We start from the raw sequence: 11,783 nt of genomic DNA on the forward strand, positions 1-11,783 counted from the left end.
TTTATTTTCAAGTTCAAATGTCTATCACTCGATGACCACACATAAGTTGCTTATTTTTAATCAAAATCAAATTGTATGTCTCAGTGTTTCCAAGACCTCAATTAACTGGCAAGTTTTAACTTTTTACTGAACTGCAGGTTATGTAATTAGTGGAATTTAAAAGTGACTGAGCTGGGGTCTCCATTACATGTTTTCAGAAATGAAGGTGATCAGACTTTTCCCCTTTTAATTGTGTAAGCAAGGTACAAAGCTTTCCTCTGAAATGAAATAAACACAGAAATGCAATGTAATAAAGTAATAGTCAAATTACTTCATATCCTTTAAATTATTTAAACAAAAACATTCACAACAGAGATGGTCTGTAAAAAAAAGAGGGTGAGTAATTAATGACAGAATTTTCATTTTTGAGTGAACTCACTCTAATCAGTTTGATCAGTATCAATATGGACCAATGAAAGGGGGCCTCGCACAGAATAGCTTTTCCATACTCAAATCCTAGTTGTGTGAGCCGTGAAAAGATAACTACTGCATTGACTATATATGCATGGATGCTATCATTCTTTCATATTGTTGAATAAAGTTATTTTATGTTTATTTATTTTTTGGCACACATGAACAAAGAGTGTGGAACAAATTCTTTTGAACTCCTGGTATGTGCTCATGTGTTTAACAGGAAGTGTTACTGTACAAGTGCAGGCACTGACTACCGGATAACATACAAAGTGATTTCCAAGTTGTTTCATGCAATCTGGGAGGATAGGAACGTGGGACTGCCCAGTCATCCACTGGAGCACCTTTTGGACAGAGAGGGGTTGTGCACTACCCAGAACTGTATCTCGTTCCTCATCAGCAATGCACACACCAACTTTAAATAAAAATATAAAAAGATACAACAAAACGTCTCGGGTTACGGGTGTAACCCCTGTTCCCTGAGTAAGGGAACGAGACGCTACGTCCAATGACGTGATGGGAACCCTCTGCATTTTGTGTTCGTGAAGCACCTCTGTATCCAACCAATGAGGAAACGTGACGTCAGAGGCGGGTGACGTCACGGACCAGGAAACTATAAAGCATACCCAGAACAAAGAACGCTAGCTTCTGGAATATGTCTGAAGCAAAGCGCTCCAGGTATGTAGGAGGAACGGCAACTCGACGTAGCATCTCGTTCCCTTACTCAGGGAACAGGGGTTACACTCGTAACCCGAGACGTTCCCTTTCGTGGGAACATCGACGTTACCTCCAATGACATGATGGGAACGCTGTCCCAACTACGCCGTATCTTCAAGTACCTGGCTGCTATCTTGCAATACCAGAGAACCTGGAGTAGAGTTTACATCGAGATTGTAAAATTCTATGAGCCTTGCCCCCTCAGAGGCCAGGCCCACAGTTTCCACATTTCTGGGCGGGGATGGAGAATCATGCCGCCTGCTTGTGACAGGAGATCCTGCCTGTGAGGAAGCTCCATAGGAGAGCCGTGAAGAAGAGATATTAGGTCCGCAAACCATATTCTGGTCGGCCAGTAAGGGGCCCCCGATATTAGGTCGACCCTCTCCTGGCGAACCTTCTCCAGAACTCCCGGGAGCACTTGAACTTTTTATTTTATTTTATTTTATTTTATTTTATTTTATTTTTTGCAACACTATAAGTGTGTCCCATCAGATAACTTGCAATCTTCACACCTACTTGTGCACTTGGGCCAAATATAGGAAAGTAGACAAGTGCAAAGTGCTGAAATGTAGGTGCAAGGTTATTGTCATCAATGTCAATGCATCAATGCCATTGAAATGTGCAGTCACACATAATGCTCACTGGCAGAGTAAATCATATAACAAATATTGTTAAAAATATTAAAAGTGGTTGTTATAATATGCCTTCATTACTATTAATAAAATATATTAATAAATAAAACATTATTAAAAATTCAAAAATATTGCCAAATTCAAAGTATATGCATTTGGCCTATTTCAGGTTCTTATGTCTTGTTTCACGGTTTCAAGAAAAACATTAGATGTTGGTTTAATTCACAGAACTATAGCACAACACAAGCTATTAAAATTGAAAACAAAATATCCCTTCTTCCTTTCCTTTCCTTTCCTTTCCTTTCCTTTCCTTTCCTTTCCTTTCTTTTTCTTCCCTCCCCCATTACTGGCAACAAAGAAATTCACTTTCTTTTTCCCCCCTGTGTTTTAGCAGGTAAGAGTCATATATATTGGTCTGTTTTAACGTCTCGGGTTACGGGTGTAACCCCTGTTCCCTGAGTAAGGGAACGAGACGCTACGTCCAATGACGTGATGGGAACCCTCTGCATTTTGTGTTTGTGAAGCACCTCTGTATCCAACCAATGAGGAAACGTGACGTCAGAGGCGGGTGACGTCACAGACCAGGAAACTATAAAGCATACCCAGAACAAAGAACGCTAGCTTCTGGAATATGTCTGAAGCAAAGCGCTCCGTAGCATCTTGTTCCCTTACTCAGGGAACAGGGGTTACACCCGTAACCCGAGACGTTCCCTTTCATGGGAACATCGACGCTACCTCCAATGACGTGATGGGAACGCTGTCCCAACTACGCCGTATCTTCAAGTACCTGGCTGCTATCTTGCAATACCAGAGAACCTGGAGTAGAGTTTACATCAAGATTGTAAAATCTGTTTACATCGAGATTGTAAAATTCTATGAGCCTTGCCCCCTCAGAGGCCAGGCCCACAGTTTCCACATTTCTGGGCGGGGATGGAGAATCGTGCTGCCTGCTTGTGACAGGAGATCCTGCCTGAGAGGAAGCTCCATAGGAGAGCCGTGAAGAAGAGATGTTAGGTCTGCAAACCATATTCTGGTCGGCCAGTAAGGGGCCACCAATATTAGGTCGACCCTCTCCTGGCGAACCTTCTCCAGAACTCCCGGGAGCAATGAGACTGGGGGAAATGCATACAGACGCGGCCTCGGCCACATCTGTAGCATAACATCCAGCCCTAGTGGTGCTGGGTGCTCCAGAGAGTACCACAGAGGGCACTGAGTTGACTCCTCTGTGGCAAATAAGTCGACTTGAGCTCGACTGTAAGTTTTCCATATTAACTCCGCCAGCTCGGTGTGGAGTTTCCATTCCCCCGGTCTCGCGCTCTGCCTCGACAGAGCGTCCGCCCCCACATTTAGACGACCCCGGAATGTACGCTGCTTTCACAGAAAGGAGCTTTCCCTGGGCCCACAGGAGGATGCGACTGGCCAGATTGCACAGTAGGCGAGACCGCAGACCCCCCTGGTGGTTTATATACGAGACCACCGTAGTGTTGTCTGTACGGACCAACACATGGTATCCCCTCAGGTCTGGGAGGAAGTGCTTCAATGCTAGAAACACCGCCATCATCTCCAGCCGATTTATGTGCCAGGAGAGCTGATGGTCCTCCCATAGACCCTGAGCTGAGCGACCACTCATGATCGCCCCCCAGCCCGTGAGGGAAGCATCTGTCGTAAGCATTACGCGAAGACGAGAAGTCCCCAGCATGGGTCCCTGGGACAGGAACCAAGGCTTTTTCCACATGACCAGAGCACGAAGGCATCACCGCGTGACTTTGATCATGTGAAAAGGATTTCCCCTCGGAGAAAACCTCTTGGTCCTGAGCCACCATTGTAAGAGTAATAACGTTGGACGCAGCTGCCATCAGACCCAACAGTCTCTGAAACTGTTTTACAGTGAGTGACTGGCCTAACTTCACCCCATTCACGGCCCCGAGAATGGAATTCACACGAGCAGGAGACAACCGCGCCTGCATCGTGGTGGAATCCCAGATTACTCCTAGATAGTTTGCAATCTGACTCGGGTTGGCATTGAGCCTCAGCCCAAGCTTTTTCATGTGTGACAGAACAACATCTCGATGTTGAACTGCCAATTGTTCTGTTTGAGCTAATATCAACCAATCGTCGATATAGTTCAGCACGCGGATGCCCTGGAGTCTCAGTGGAGCCAGCGCTGCATCCACGCACTTCGTGAACGTGCGGGGTGAGAGGGATAGGCCGAAAGGAAGAACCCTGTATTGGTAAGCTTCGCCCCCGAAAGCAAACCTAAAGAACTTCCTGTGAGAAGGATGGATGGATACATGGAAATATGCGTCTTTCAGATCTATCGCCACGAACCAGTCCTCGGACCGGATCTGTGGAATAATCTGTTTGAGTGTAAGCATTTTGAACTTCAACTTCTTTACAGATCGATTTAACAGGCGTAAATCTGTGATCGGACACAACCCTCCATCCTTCTTTGGAACAATGAAGTAACGGCTGTAAAAGCCCGACATTTTTGCTGGGAGGAGGAACCCTTTCTATAGCTCCTTTTTGCAAAAGCGTTGTAACTTCTTGTTCCATCACCAGAGACTGCTCTGGGGCTACCACTGTGGGAAGAACCCCGTTGAACTTGGGCGGTCGAGAACCGAACTGTAACCCTGTTCTACAATGAGCAGCACCCATTTCGAAATGTTCGGGAGACGTTTCCATTTTTCCACATATTCTACTAAGGGAACCAGTCTCTCGAGACTGGTCTCTGGTGTTTTTTGAGCACTTGGCTCATTCATCTGACGCGGCGCACCGGCAGACAGACGAATCAAGAGCTGACCGACCCTCCTCGGAGGATCGGTGGAGACCGCTGCGCCCTGACGCACACTGGGTGGCAGGGTTGGCAGAACGGCCCCCTGAGGGCACCGGAGAGGAACGGGTATCTGATATTTTAATAACCGAACCTCCCTGGAGGGGGCTGCCCTCAAAAGCCCCGCACGACTGGTGTCAGGACTTTTTCTTTGAAGCCTTCCGGGAGATAATGACGGTCCTCAGATCCGCCCTACCCCCAGAAGGCTTCGCCTGTGCCGCTCGCCCCGGTCCCCAAGCTTTCTGCGGGGGAGCACGAGTGGCGACACTGGCCTTCTGTTGCGCTCTATGCGCGGAGGAGCTGGCTGTCAGCCGAGGCTGCTTCTGCCCAACAGCCTCGGGGGGATGAGAGCGACGGGGGAGAAGCTTTTGAAACGCCGCTGATTGTTTACGTGTCTCCTGGAACCTGTCGACGACAGTTGTTACTGCGTCACCGAACAGGCCACCAGGAGACAGCGGCGCGTCCATCAGCACATTCTTATCTTTTTCTTTAATATCAGATAAGTTAAGCCATAGATGCCTCTCCGTGGCCACCAAGGCTGCCATAGAGCGGCCGATTGACTTGGCCGTCTCCTTGGTGGCCCGGAGAGCTAAATCTGTTGCTTTCCTCAGCTCATGAATCACTTCAAATGATGCTTCCCCGCTCTCATCTATTTCCCCCAGCAGGTCGGCTTGATATGCCTGCAAGATAGACATTGTATGCAGGCATGCTGCCGCCTGACCTGCTGCCGAATAAGCCTTGCCCACCAAGCTAGACGTTGTTTTTAACGGCTTAGTGGGCAATGTCGGGGTCTTGAGGGACGATGTAGACTCGGGCGAGACGATGTAGACAAGCGTCTCTTCAACCCGAGGCATCGCCCCATAGCCGTGGTGCTTCAGCCCCATGATATTACTGTACAATGATGTTTGGGGGCTGAAAACACGATACTGTACTGGTCTCTTCCACGACCTCGACACCTCGGTGTGGAGGTCGGGAAAAAACGGCAGACCCCGACGCTGGGGTAGTGACCGTGCGGGAAGAAATCTTTCATCTAATTTGCTCTTTGGCTTATTTTCACTTTTCTCCGCGGGCCAGTCTATATTCAGATTTTCGACTCCCCTGGTCACTACCTCCAGCAGCTCCTCATATGCTGGAGATGAGGATGGCGGTTCCTCATCTCCCTCATCGACACCCTCCACATCAACCTCCTCGGAGGAAGATATGTTGAGTGCCGGTGTCTCCCTCCGGGGGGAAGAAACCGCAACACGCGCTTCCACCACCAAAGGAGAGACACTGGGTCTAGCAGGTAAGGGGAGCGATAAGGCTGAGTCCGTCTCTCCCCCCTCTGCTAGATCCATTTGTGAACCCCACGAGTGCAGCCTTCGCTGTGCCTCAGCAGCAGCGGGACCAGACCCGCGGGGAACACTCGCCTCGGCGCCCTCCTCGAAGAGCGCCCGGCGTGACCGCAACACTCTGAGAGTGAGCCATTCACAGTGTACACAGACAGCTCCCTCGAGAGCTGCCTGTGCATGCTCAACTCCCAGGCATCTCACACACATCTCATGTGTGTCCCCAGCCTGCAATGAAACGCGGGCAGGGAGACACACACAAAAACAAACTGCCAGACAAACTGCTGCTTTTTTATATGTGTGTGTCTTATCGTGTTTTAGAAACTCTTGTCCTCAGACAAAGAGATCACTGTGTGCAATGCAGGGACAAACAACACTAAATAAGACAGACAAGATACAGATAGCGCTTGCTGAAGACAACAGAAGCTAGCGTTCTGGGTATGCTTTATAGTTTCCTGGTCCGTGACGTCACCCGCCTCTGACGTCACGTTTCCTCATTGGTTGGATACAGAGGTGCTTCACGAACACAAAATGCAGAGGGTTCCCATCACGTCATTGGACGTAGCGTCGATGTTCCCATGAAAGGGAATTCTTATTTTAGGTCTTTGAACAAAGCAGTACAGCTTTAATAAAAGTAGTCTACCTTTGGTTTAAAGAAACATAAGGTCATTCTATTAGAAAAACACAGCCAAACAGACTATTATTTAACTAATTAATTACCTAACTAATATTTACCTGCCACATCAAGCTCTTGCAGGAAGTCTTGAAGGAAGTTAGTTGCCTTCCTCTCAATTCTCTCTTTCGACATTCAACAGTGGAAGAGATGGTTAAGAATCATTTTAAATATGAAATTAACCTGTGGGATTACAAATTTAAGAATCTGTTTAAGATCTGCTGATCCTACATCCTGACATAACCTCACATGAAATACTAAGGTAAAGTACATTGTATTTAGCATTTTAAGGTAAAGATAACATTTAACATTTAATCATTTGGCAGACGCTTTTATCCAAAGCAACTTACAAGTGAGGAATACAACAAGCGAGTCGTCATGACGAGGCAAATAGACAAGAAGTGCTCACAATACAAGTTATAGGCAGTGCTCAGAGTATCATAAGCTACAACAGAGAGGGATTAGAGGAAGTGAAAGGATAGGATAGATAGAAAGGATAGGTATAAGAAGGTTTTTTTTTTGTTTTTTTTTTATAAAGATGAGGTTAAGTGCTCACGAAAGAGATGAGTTTTCAACTGTCTTTTGAATATGGCCAGGGATTCAGCATTCCGGATGAAGGCAGGAAGATCATTCCACCAGCAAGGGACAGTGAATGAGAATGTTCTGGAGAGTGATTTCGTGCCTCTCTGTGATGGTACCACAAGCCTTCGCTCCTTTAATGAGCGTAGGCTTCTGGTAGGAGTGTAGACTCGTAAGAGTGAGTGGAAGTAGGAGGGACCTGAGCCTGTGGTAGATCTGTAAGCAAGCATCAACGCCTTGAATTTGATGCGAGCAGCAAGTGGTAGCCAGTGCAGAGAGATGAAGAGAGGCGTGACGTGGGCTCTTTTGGGCTCGTTAAAGACGAGACGTGCTGCAGTGTTCTGAATCATTTGTAGAGGCTTGATTGTGCATGATGGCAGTCCAGCCAAAAAAGCATTGCAGTAATCAAGCCTAGAAATGACCAGGGCCTGGACCAGAAGTTGTGTTGCATGTTCTGTTAGAAAGGGCCTGATTTTCCTGATGTTGTATAGTGCAAATCTGCATGACCGACCTGTCTTTGCAATGTGGTCTTTGAAGGTCAGTTGGTCATCAAGGATTACTCCAAGATTTCTGGCCGAATTTGATGGGGTAATTGAGGATGTGCCAAGCTGGATGCTGAAATCGTGATTTAGAGTCGGATTGGAAGGGAAGACGAGAAGCTCCGTCTTAGCCAGGCTGAGCTGTAGATGATGTTCAAGAAGATGACGACATCAGATGAATGATTCTGTTTAGCAAAGTTTCCAGCAAGAGTTCTCACCCTTTGTTGTTGAATAGGTATGCTGATTGGATTAGGACTTGTGACACTCTAGAGTCTGGGGCAGATTCCTACACCTGAATACTTCATTTGCATGCTTTGTTTAAAGTCGTCTCCCTGGTGCTTTGTCTCTATCCCTAAGCACTGCCCCCTTGAATGTATATGAACTACCAAGTACAATGCCTTAGTTAGACTTAGATGACTACAGCGATGCACAGCACATTTCTCAATAAAGAGTAACTTCTGATTAAAAGATATCCCAACGTCTCCTGGTCTCTGCTTCGATGAGGAAAACGTTTCCTACAAACCTGACACACACTCTACATTGAGTTCAAATTATTGCTTACCCTACAGATGAGAAGAGAAGGTTCCAGATCCATTACCTCTGAAGTTAACTGAAGTTAACTTCTCCTGCACAGAGAAAGTTGTTGCACCACTCCCTCAGGAATGCAGGAGGAGGACCCCCTTGTGCAAGACTAAAAAAGGACAACCAAAAAGTACCAACTGTAAAATTACATAAGCATGTCCATCTTTTTCAATGCATTAACATAAATTAACTCTGCATTACCCACCTGAAATTCTCTTCATCAAGGTCAGAATTAAGAAACAGAATTACACGTTGGCCGGGAGGATTACAGTTTTAGACCAGCTAAAGTCCTGCACACCTGTTGCTTTGTACAAGAACCACCCTCCAGAAATGCCCTCCATCTTTGGAAAGGTTTCGGTTAGGATTCTTGAGATCTAAAATAACAGCACAAAGCAAAGCAAACATACAGCATAAAAGAGGTAAAGGATATAGAACAGGATTAATGCTAGCTATAGTTTATGGGGCATTACATTAATGTCTCACAACACAATGTCCCAAACCATTTCAGTAAACTGTACCTCTGTGTGGCCACTGTCTTCTGGAATTGACACAGTCTGTCTTCCCATCCCTGCTTGGAGTAATTCAAGTTCCTCATTTGGCAAAGGTGTTATGGTATTTGTGGCGAGGGGGGCGTGGTTTAGCGGGGTCTGCGACAGGAGGGAGCGTCTGGGGATGTGCGGTGATTGAACGGGTTGAATGTAAATCACGAACACCTGTTTCTTGTTCCAGTAATTGGCGTGGAGACAGGATAAAACGCCAGGAGAAGCAGGAGCGTGTGAGAGAGAGAGGGTCTGCTGACAGTCGCTGTGTGAGCCTTGCTCGTTCTATGGAGTGAAGCCCGTCCTTGGATGTGGAATTATTGAGTGTGCGTTGCACCGTCTTTTTGTTTATATGTTTGATTTTTCTCTGGTGAGAATAAAGACTGTCAGCAGCCAAAGCCGATCCCTGTCCTCTTCCTTCCTTCTATACAAGAACTTTTATTACACTGGTGCCGAAACCCGGGAAAAAAGACGGTGCAGCGCACACTCAATAATTCCACATCCAAGGACGGGCTTCACTCCATAGAACGAGCAAGGCTCACACAGCGACTGTCAGCAGACCCTCTCTCTCTCACACGCTCCTGCTTCTCCTGGCGTTTTATCCTGTCTCCACGCCAATTACTGGAACAAGAAACAGGTGTTCGTGATTTACATTCAACCCATTCAATCACCACACATCCCCAGACGCTCCCTCCTGTCGCAGACCCCGCTAAACCACGCCCCCCTCGCCACAGTATTATTTTTGGGTAGCAGGTAAAAATTAAGGGAGATCGTCTAGCTTAATTTACTCTGTTTATTGACATTTAATGTTCTCTTTTTGTCATGCTTGATGTTTGCCCTAAAATATCCTGGAAAAGACCTGTGGATTTATAAAGTACAAATATAAGTTGATTAGTCAGTGCTGCTAGAAGACATGAACATAGTGTGCCTTTTCTTACAGTACAGTCTGATCAATCTAATATCTAATATCTAGTTTCCCAGACATGGTTTAGATTAGGCCTTAGTTCAATTAAGGCATTATGTAGCTTTTATAAACATGCCTTAGAAAAATATATCTTTAGAAAACAGTGGCACTGACATATTTTAAGATATTTAAGTGTAAGTTGTTCTCAGTTAAAACAGCTTAAACATGCATTTTATTCTGAGACTAGCTTAAGACTTGTCTGTGAAACCAGGGGAAATTGTAATAGCATAGCCATGTTTCTAAACATTAAATCACTGTTTACTAAATTATGTTATGAGATATTTATTTCAAGTAAAGCTTAAGTTTCAGTGAAGTCTATTCTCTCTGCTGAAACAAAACACAATGTTGACTGAGAAACCACAGAACGAAGTGTGAGCATCCTGCACTGTGACATTTGGCCCTGGTGTTTCAGGTTCTGCTGCCTGCCTGTCAGTGCTCACTGAGTTGAGCAGCAACGACACCAGGTTCCTTGCTGCTGACTCGATTTCTCCATGACCCTAAATCATTTTAAATAAATAGAAAAATTTGCATTTCTTTAGGTAAGGCTTTTTTTATCCAGATCATAAGGACTATAAACAAAGTTATTAATCTTAGATAGACAGTTATATGAAAAGTGATGCTCCAGTGGAAACGCAGTCTGACTGACTGACTGAGCGTGTGCATCAGGTTAAGTCATTCTTGAATTTTTATTTTTTTTATTTATTTTTTTTTTTGTCCAAAGTGTAATGTTTTCATAATATCCTTTCAGTGTTTAAGTTTACTGTACACCCCAATGACTGACATCAGCGGTGGTTAATGCATTGAGATCTATAAGTGAAACATCAGCTTTAGCATTTCCCCCTTATGTCACTGGATCTACTATTATTAATGTACATACAGAAGATAGTATTTTTTTCTGATTAAATATTTTATTTTTGATGCATGTATCAGTAAACAACTTTAAACTTGACACAAAAAAAGTTTAAACTTTTCATTTAAAGCACAAAATTACAGAGCATGACTTCTCATGAAAAGTGGCTAATGCAAGTAAACTCAAATTAAAACATTCAGAGAAACAATCAAGTATTCCAAAAAAGATAATAAGCATCACACCTATAAGACAAACATATTTGATACAAGCTGAATAAAGTCACCTAAATATGTATTATTTTATTTATCAGTTGTGTAAATCATTAAATCAATGACCGAATGCACCATTACAGAACATTAGCATATTAATATGTATTCAAAAATTAGTTTTGATATCATGATAAAGGCCACCGTAACTTGGCTATTTGGCTTTGGCCATCCGCACTTGCAGTACCTGCGCCAGAGCGGTTATTTGTTTAAGATAACTACAAATTAACACAGCGATTACTCATATAATATAAACACTAGAAAAACATAGTCTGCGATTTCACCTCAGTTAGCTTACCCATCAAATCAGTAAACACAAATTTTCACTTCAAAGCATGTTGTAACAGTACTGTTAGCAAAGAGTATAGAAACCAAGAGGCAAAACTCTTTTCCTTTTTGGGCAACAGCTACTTGATGGCACTCCAGTAGCGTGGCCGCCATTATGGGGTGAAAATGCCAATTGGACCATAGAATCCTTCACATCTTACGCACCCAAAATCTGCGAATTTCACAACCAAATCAGAAGCACAATAGAACATTTTTCAAATTAAGTCATCAGTAAATTTTATGGCTCCTACAGTAAATGTTGTATTGTCTTATATGTTTTATTTTACCAGTTGTGGAATCCAACCATTCAACCATCTGAGGTAACGTAGTTAGCCTACTTTATTGAGTATTTCCATTGTATGCAACTTTACACATTTATTAATAGTAAATTAATAATTAATTTAAGATCATCATGTTTGCAGCGAACAATATAGATCAGACCTAATGGAGTAATAATAGTATTTCTCCACTATCTGAATTAATATATATATTGTACATTTTAATGGA

This window comes from Megalobrama amblycephala, linkage group LG16 (assembly GCF_018812025.1).
Source record: "Megalobrama amblycephala isolate DHTTF-2021 linkage group LG16, ASM1881202v1, whole genome shotgun sequence".
Taxonomy (NCBI): domain Eukaryota; kingdom Metazoa; phylum Chordata; class Actinopteri; order Cypriniformes; family Xenocyprididae; genus Megalobrama; species Megalobrama amblycephala.